The sequence below is a fragment of the Stegostoma tigrinum genome, chromosome 35 (genome assembly GCF_030684315.1).
Source record: "Stegostoma tigrinum isolate sSteTig4 chromosome 35, sSteTig4.hap1, whole genome shotgun sequence".
Classification (NCBI taxonomy): domain Eukaryota; kingdom Metazoa; phylum Chordata; class Chondrichthyes; order Orectolobiformes; family Stegostomatidae; genus Stegostoma; species Stegostoma tigrinum.
In genome coordinates, this window is record NC_081388.1 from 8680989 (window position 1) to 8690409 (window position 9421).

The 9421-nt window shown below is 46.8% G+C and overlaps 1 pseudogene; it reads left to right on the plus strand.

Annotated features, from left to right (window-relative positions):
• The first annotated feature begins 817 nt into the window (after positions 1-817).
• Positions 818-3467, plus strand: LOC132206333 (zona pellucida sperm-binding protein 3-like; annotated as a pseudogene).
• The last annotated feature ends 5954 nt before the right edge of the window (positions 3468-9421 follow it).

Here is a 9421-nt window from a genome sequence, read left to right on the forward strand (position 1 = left end):
GAGGTTGGACAAGCTCAGGCTAATTTCTTTAGAGTGTAGGAGACTGAGAGGAGATCTCCTCGAAGTGTATAAGCTCATGAGAGTCTTGTAAATACATGGAAACCTGGTCACCCTGAGAGTGGTACACACATGTAGTAAGGGGCCAACAGAAGTGCTTGAGGGGCTACATTAACAACATTTAACAGGCATTGGGACAAATACATGGATGGGAAAGGTTTAGAAGGACAGGGTCCTGGTGCAAGGAAATGATTTTAGCACGGATAGGCATTTTGGTCAGCGTGCATCATTCCGGGCCAAAGGACCTCTCTCTAAGCCAGAAGACTCTGTGACTCTATTGTTCTCAGGGGGCCATCACCATGAGAACCTGTGGAGCTGAATGCAGTCAGGTGACAGCATGGCAACTCCCAGCCATTCCCATTGGTCCAAATGAAATGGGCCCTCCTGGTAAGAAGCCAATGGATGTAGACATTGGTGGAATTTCCAGAGTTTAGGACTGGATCATTTGTTCAATGTTGCTGCTTCTGGTCTGATTGGTGTCAGGTGAGTGCAGGTTGTGTGTATAAAAGGAGCTGGGTGGGGGCTGGAGGGGATGGTTGAAGTGTTTGTGATCATGGGGGATTTTGTAGTGAGGGGTTTATTCCCTGTGTTGTTATTTGGAGCTGTTTGTTGCTTGGAAACTCAGCAACTGAACCTGAGGCATCCATGGAGAGGAGTGAGAGCCACCCCTGGACCTGAGAGAGTCCCTCCTCATGGGAGTCCCATTGGTTCCAGTTTCAGAATGTCTGAGGGTGGGAGTGTGTCCCCACTGCAGACTGTGATGGTGCAGTGTGGAGAGCAGAAGCTGCAGGTCAGGGCCCAGTTGGATTTATTTGGAACCAGGCACCCAATTAATGCTGCTGACCTGACCCTGGGGACAGCAGGCTGTCAGCCAACCAGGGTCTACCCTGAGAACCACACTGTCCTCTTTGACTATGGCCTGCATGAGTGTGGTAGCAGATTGCAGGTAATGGGAGTCCTCCATAGTTGTGGGAAGCTTGGTCTATAGTGTTCCTTGCTGTAATGCTGGCTCCAATGCTGTGGTTATTGAGGTCTACTTTCTCTTGTTCTCAAACTGAGATTGTCTCTTCTAGATTTGACTGTGGCTGAAGTGGTTCTGTGGGCCCCCAAACCCCTCTGTTGTCCCTATGGCATTGAGATTATTTCTGGTTCTCCTGGATATGATTAGCTTTCGATGTTTGAGTCTTGTTTCTCCTTAGTCAGCTCTACTGACATTCTCATCCCTTGAGGGTGACACTGCTAAAAACAACATTACCTTTGAGCTGCCTTGTTCTTGAAGGGCTCCAAATTCCCACTTTCCTTGCCTTTGGAACAACTGGGCTTTTGGGATATGTGCTCTGTTTCTGCATTATTAGATTATCCCCTGGTCTATTTACTGAAGCTGACTTTATTCAATCACTTTGCTGAATAGTTTAGCCTTGTCCTCTCAAGATGCTCAAATGTTAGGTTTGCTGATGACTGAGGAAACCAAAATGTCTGAGAGAATCGGGGTCATGTGACTGTTCCCTCAGTGATTTCTATTGCTAGTTTCTACAAAAACCATCCATCTGTTTCAACAACTGTGTTTTTCCACTGTAAATGCATTCCCTATCTGATCATTGCTGATCAATTGATTGATGCACTACCTTGTCAAATTGGTCCAAAATGATGAACCTCTGAGCTATGATGTATTGCCGGTAAAACTGGTGTCACTGCTTGTGAGCAAACAAGAGGCTGGCACTGAGCCTGTCAACTCCCTAAGTAATTGTGGGAATGGGATGATGTCCTTGTGTTGCATAGAACCTTCATTTCAAATTGGTTCCCCATTCCTTCATCTGTTGTCTTTCAGATGACTGGAGACTTCCTGATCTACACCACCCACCTGACCCACATCCCAAACTATCCTGGGTCTGTCATTGTGAGAACCAATGGAGCTGTCATTCCCATTGTGTGTCGTTATTTGAGGTGAGCCTTTGCTAGATTGTCAACATCATCTGTAGCTGTCACCTGACACTAGCCTAAAATGGCTGCACTGTCTCTCCCCAGGACGGGCAATGTGAGCAGTGACCCCATCAAGCCCACCTGGATCCCATTCAGCTCCACCAGGTCTGGAGAAGGGCATCTGTCATTCTCCCTGCGTCTAATGAATGGTATGTGAGGGCTGGCTGGGGAGGGATCTCCTGGTGTCACTCACTGGGAGCTGCACCTACTATCTGTAACCCTTGTCCTCTTGTACTTCAGGTGACTGGCTCACAGAGCGCACTTCCACTGTCTACTCCCTGGGAGACCTCATTCACATTGAGGCATCTGTTTCAATGGACAACCACTTGCCCCTGAAGCTGTACATTGACCGCTGTGTAGCTACACTGAGCCCAGACAAGGACTCCAGCCCCAGATACAGCATCGTTGACTACAATGGGTAAGGAGCTCTCTGCTTTCTCCAGCTGCTTCCATCTCAATGGCTTCACTCCGTTCACTTCATGGCCCTTTGTTCACCTGCAGTTGCCTCGTAGACAGCAAAGCTGAGGACTCCTTTTCAACCTTTGTGTTGCTGAGAGACCAGCGGGAGCCGGACAAGCTCAGGTTTGACCTGGATGCCTTCCGCTTCTATTGAGATGAACAATCCTTGGTAAGAGGAAGCTGCTGATTAGTCACTCCCACCCAGTGGGGAGAAGCCAAACTGACTTGTGCTGAATGTGTCCCTCAGATATTCATCACCTGTCACCTGAAAGTTGCTGCAGTAGATCAGGGAGATTCCAGGAACAAAGCTTGTACTTTCCAGAAGCTGCACAAGATGTGAGTGGTTTCTGACCTACCCTCTGCCCCCACTCACTGTCCCTTAGTGATGTTGTTGGTGAGGTGATGCCCCACGTGGTTCATGAGCTTTTTCTCCTGTTTAGCTGGACCCCACTAGAGGAATCAAGCAGTGACATTTGTGCCTGTTGCCATGTGGGGAACTGTGGTAGCACACGGGACATCATCCTTCCCTTCAGAGGAAGGAGAGACCTTGGAGCTGAAGCTGGTAAGTCACTGACCCACGAGATGTTCGGGCTATACACCCCTTCCTGAACCTAACCGTACTGCTCTCTCTCCTGCAGAGAGTGAAGCTGGATTGAAGTGGGAGGGTGTGTCCTCTGTTGGCCCCCTGCTCATTCTGGATCCTGAGCTGACCAGCCTGGCGACTGAGCCCCTGACTGAGGATGAGCAAAGGATGCAGGAGATGTCTCCAGGTGGTGAGTTGCCTGACTGCTAGTTTGCCTCTTTGTCCCAGTTTCCCTCAGTAACCATTGGTTTCTCCTTGCTGTGTAGGTGTGCAGTCTGAGCTGGTTGTGATGCTGTCCCTGACAGTGACAGCTGTCTCCCTGATCTCTGCTTTGTTGATGGCCCTGTTCCTGTACAGGAAGCACCAGCGAACTCCACTCAGCTATTGATGGAATAGTCCAATAAAAGAGTGACTCCTTGTCTCTTGTTTCTTGCACCTAGTTTGTTTCTGCATCCTCACGCGAGTTGTTATCCCTGGGGTTATGCTATGAACCCCCAGAAAGCTTTTCTGGCTGCTATTTTTACTGAATGCAAACAGTGATGCCTAAACAGTACAGTGACTACAGGGTCTTGTTGTCAACACAAAATGGGACTTCCACATCTGAGATCACTATTCACACCATTCCCTCTATAATAGGAACACTGGTGTGAACTGTCCTGAGTTTGCTCCAATTACATCTGGTCCTTTGCGAATAAGGACACCTGGGTGTTCAGAGTAAGAAACGTTGATCAGACTGGCCTTCCATGCTGTATCCCTGCCTCTTTACTTAGATGCTAGGCAGGGGTGGCATGGAGGCTTAGTGGCTTACACTGTTGCAACGCAACACCAGGAGCCTGAGTACATTCTGCCTGCTGGTTGTTGCACATTATTGCTGTGACTGGGAGTGCTCAGGTATCTTTTCCCCTCCGCCCAAAGGGGTGCCAGTCACAGTGAATTGGCCATGGGGAAAGTGCACCAGAGTACAGGGATATTAGGCCCTGTGGGTTAGATATGGGGGATGTAGGGTTAAAGGGCATGGGCCTGGTCAGGCCCCTCTTCAGAGGGGTTGGGGCAGCTGTGTGGACTCAATGGGGCAATTGCACTGCTTCCATAATGTGAGAATTCTATGGGGTAAATCAAACTGGTGCCTGAGACACATTGCTCTGTCTCGTATTGTATTCTTCAGAAAGAATCTCAGTCCAATGTCCACCTTCTCTTCGAAATGTTAGTTTTGTCTTTTTCTCCACTGGGCTTTCTTCCCTGGGGTTTTGGTCTGAGGTCAGATAGTCCTGACTCAACTGAGTCAAGCATCTACTGTACAAATTGCAGCTGAATGTGAATGCGGGCTGGGGGCCCTGTTTTGGAATGTACAGGCCTTAAGACTCCTCCACACTTCAGGCCCTCATTAACAACTGGGGTCTAGAGGTGAACAATAATCAAGTGTCATCCCTTCTGCTCCAAAAACAATACCCAGTTGCTGATGACCTAATTATAAAGATGGCCACAACACACATCTGAAAGTTACTGCCCAAGCACCTTTGTAAGCTTTAGCTGTTTAAACACTTCATTACGATGGGTGGTGTGTTTCTCTATAATGTGTTCTCCTCCTGTATACCTTCACACAAATGTTCTGGGATGTTCAGTGCACTGGAGCGTTTCAGTAATCCTGTTTTGATTTACATCAAGCAGTGCACCAATCATTGTCAAACAATTTTTAAAATAATTTCCTCATGGATGAGGGTGGCACAGGCTAGGTGCGTGTTTATTGTCCAGAGGGCAGCTGTAGTCCAGGCAAGGATGGCAGTTTCATTCTGTAAAGGATGTTGGCGAACTAGATGGGTTTTCTCCCAACAATTGGTAACAGTCTCTGTCATTATTGGACTGTTTAATCCCGGATATTTTCATTGAATTTGAATTCCAGCTCCCCGGAACATCACCTGTGTCTCTGGTTAAACTGCCCAACTATAATACCACAAGGCCATCGTAATTACCCACGGCATTCAATCACAGGCAGAGAAAGAACAATACTGTTGAGCTTGGGGCTTGTCCTCTGACAGTGTTATTCAATCATTTCAGTCTGGAGGAAAAGAAAAAGGTGTTCTTAGTTTTGGGTGTGTGGAAGTATGACTGTGTTCGTCCTTTCTCTGAGAAGCCACTGGGGCTAACTTTCTATGACCTCGCACCATGCTTCAGTACCTCTTTGTGGGCGAGCACTGTTGGAGCTACATTATGTTGGGTAAAAAGTTAAATTCATCACCATTCCGCTCACATATTTGCTTGTAAATTAAATATACTCCAGGCACTGTGCTCAAAGAAGCACAGGTGAATGTTTGCTGGCATTCTGATCACACATTTTCCCTCAGTGAGCACCACTGTGGGATCTTTCCTGCTGCTTTTCCCTACATTACCACAGATGCCACACTTCAAATTTCACCCCATTCAGGTTGGAGATGTGCTCACTGAGCTAACAGGTTTGGATGCAAACGGTTCATCACCCTGCTCGGTAACGTCGTCAGTGCACCTCTGGGGAAGCGATGGTGTTCTGTCCTACTAGTTAATTTTGTGTCTCGGCTTGCTGGAATGGTTGGGATTCCTTCCGGTTCTGTTTCTCAGTGGTTTGTATATTGGGACAGTTCAATCACTGAGGAACAGAACTGGAAGCTATACCAGCCATTCCAGCAAACAGAGACATATAAATAACAAGTGGGACAGAACACCATCGCTTCCCCAGAGGCACACTGATGATGTTATCTACCAGGGCAATGAAATGTTTGCACCCAAAGCCAACGGCTCGGCCAGCATGTCTACAACCTCATTCACAACCCCAACTACCAATCTCCTCAAACTTTTCACCCCAGTGTCTGCGAATCGCTTTCAGCACGTTCCTAACTTGAAAAGAGACACGATCAGAATGCATTTGCTTTAAGGTGGTTTGGACAGTAACCAGTCCTTCACCACCCCTTAAAGGCTCACAGTAAGCTTGGCTCTTTGTTACATTGTTGGCTTGACATTGTCCGGGCAGCTGTTGTTCTGGGCAGATGAGGAAGCTTCAGGAAGAATGTAGACAGAAAGCAATGTCTTTTCATGGAATCAGATGGCACCAGTAACCAGCCACTGAGGACTTGGGATTGAGAGCAGGGTTGGCACTCAGTGCGTCAGCTCATCTCATCTATTGGCACGGACCCTGGCATTGCCTTATGCATGTGGATATCTCACCTGATTCCTTTTGCCTTGCTGCTTCCAATGACTCTTTCAAAGTTTGACGCTTTCAAATCTGTTTTTACTGCGATCCTGCGACTGCACCAATCTGAAAGTAAACAGGGCCGAATGGTACATGTTGTATACATTGCCCTGCCTACCACCCTCAGATTGTGGTCAGGGCACTTCATTGCTACGAGCCTCTCGTCGTGACCAACCCGGCTGGTGGGCAAGTAAAGTGACCAATGAGTCTCAACCAGAAGAGGCCATTTTTTTCGAAAAAACGAGGTCTCATTTAGTGAGTGACAGTGATCACAAACCACCTAATTTACCAAGTTGCTCCCACAATGATGAGGAAATCTAGGTTAAGATCTCTAACGTCTTTGGGTTCCAAGATCCTCAAGACATGATTGGATAAAACTCTTCCTAGAGTTAAACCGTTCAAAATTATTACTTCATACAACATCTCCATCAAACCTTACCCTATTTTGAATGGACCATTAAATTAACCAGACCCCACATTCCCCCAAGTCTCCGATTTTACAACTTCATGGCATCCTGGAGGTTTTGTAATTCTCCCTGAATTCATTCTCTTCAGACTTGGCAGATTGGTGGGTCTTTGACTTGAGGGCTATTGGCCTCGATCCTATTCTAAAGCTCTACATCAGCAGACTGCTGGAAATGCTGGTGTTTTGAGCTGAGGTTGAAACTCGTGCTACCCCAGGGGCGTTACTCTATCACCTTAGCTGGAGGACTCTTCATCTCCTGAATTTCTTTTGCAGCTGAACTCTTTCCTGATAACTAAGGTAGTTGCCCTATAACATCATCTCAGGGGCGTTCATCTCGTGGAATTTTCATCACGGATTCCACTGGTGAAACTGATATGTTCTTTTACAATGTGTAGGATTCTCGGTTTTTGGACCAGGTAATCTCTTCACAATCATGTTCTGTGCCTTCATCTTTATTTAGTTGCGGTTCCTATGGAAACATGTGCAGGTCACTTTCAATCAGTGTGAACTAATCTTCACACTTACCCACTCCCCCAACCCCGATACATCTGTACTGAAGTAAGTTCGCTCTCTATGTTTACTAGTAGCTTGTTCTGAACATCGTAATTTGCCCTCAATGTTTGTCCTATTGATGAACACAATATGTTCATATCCTTGGCCACTATTGAAGAATTGTTCAGAGGAAGGGTCTCTCTACACAAAACAGTAACTATGATTTCTCTCCACAGATGCTGCCAGCTCTGGTGAGCTTTTCCAGAAATTTCTGTTTTTGTTTCTGATTCACTGCATCTGTGGCTCTGTCAGTTTTTAACTGAAAAATTGCTATTGACTTTGCTCTTTCACAGACTCACAGAGTCATGGAGTTATACAGCATGGAAGCAGGAGTAGGGAACCCTGGATGAAAAAGGCTGTTACCAGAACAAAGAAGGTGGGATTGATCAGGTACAGGCAACTGGGATCAAGGGAAGCCATGGAGGTAGAGAGGGGTTACAGGATTTAACTGAAGAAGGAAATCAGGATGTCTCAAGAGGGGCATGAGTCAGCTTTGACTGAAAATGTCAGGGCGAATCCAAATAGATTCTTTCCGTATGTGAAAGCCATAAAAATAACTGGAGAGAGAAATGGAACTCTGAATGGCCAGAGTGGACATGCATGTGTGGAACTGCAGGAGATGAATGAGGTTCTCAATGAATAGTTTGCCTCTTTGTGAACTGTGAATAATGACATGAAGACATGGCAACTTTGGGAAGTTAGTGGTGATATCTTGGTGACAGTCCATGTCACAGTGGAGGAGGTGTTGGAAGTATTGGAAGTGCTGAGAAGAGAAACCTGGGAATAATACAATTGTAAGCGTAACATGTGTGATAGGCAAGTTACTTGAGAAGATTCTGAGGGATAAGATATGCATGCATATGAAAAGACAGGTTTTGATTAGGAGTAGTCAGCATGTCTTCGTGCATTAGAGATGATGCCTCACAAATTTGTCAGAGTTCTTTGATGAAGTGTTCAGGAAGTTTGATGGGAGGGCAGGAGTCATTTTCCATATGGATTTCAGTCAGGCCTTTGATAAGTTTCCATGATGCATTTTGGAAAGTGAGATCAAGGTGGGAATTTCAGGATGAACAGTAGGGCTGTAAGGAATGTAGTGGAACAGAGGGATATTGGAGTTCAGATGCACAATTCTCTGAATGCAGAGTGACGGGTAGACAGGGCAGTGAAGATGGCGTTTGGCACGCTGGGATTCGCCAATATGAGCAATGAGCATCTAAGGTGGGAAGTTGTGTTGCAGATATGCAGGACCTATTTGGAGTGTCAGCATGGCAAAGTGTGGATGAACACAGCAGGCCAGGCAGCTTCAGAGGAGCTGGAAAGTTGACGTTTCAGGTTGGGACCCAACTTCAGAAATGTTAGAGGGGAAAGGGAGGTCAGAAGTTAATACAGAGGAGGGGTGGTGCTGGGGAAGATAGGTGGGATGGTGGTAGGTGAGTGCAGGGAGGGCTGATAGGGATTAGTCAGAGCGGTGGGAGGCGCAGATAAATGGGAGAGAACTTAGGACAGGATGTATCAGGCCAAGGAGGCCTGAGATGAGATGAGGACCGGGAGGGAAGCTTTGAAAACTGGTAAAATCCACCTTTAGGCCATTGGGCGTCAGCTCCTGAGGCAGGACATGAGGTGCTTCTCCTCCAGTTTGTGGGAAGTTGTTTGTTGCAAGTCAAGTGCAGATGTTTTGCAAAACAGGCTCTGTATCTCTGCTTGGAGTATTGTGTTCAGTTTTGTTCACCTTGTTACAGGAGCAATCCGATTAAATTGGAAAAGGTGAAACTGTTACCCTGAGATAGAGGTAGAGGTTGGACAAGCTCAGGCGAATTTCTTTACAGCATAGGAGACTGAGAGGGGATATCCTCGAAGTGTATAAGCTCATGAGAGTCTTGAAAAGACATGGCAACCTGGTCACCCTGAGGGTGGTGCGCACACGTAGTAAGGGGCCAACAGAAGTGCTTGAGGGGCTACATTAACAACATTTAATAGGCATTGGGACAAATACATGGATGGGAAAGGTTTAGAAGGATAGGGGCAAGGTGCGAGGAAATGAAATTAGCACAATGGACATTTTGATCAGCATGCACCGTTCTGGGCCAAAGAACATCTCTCTGTG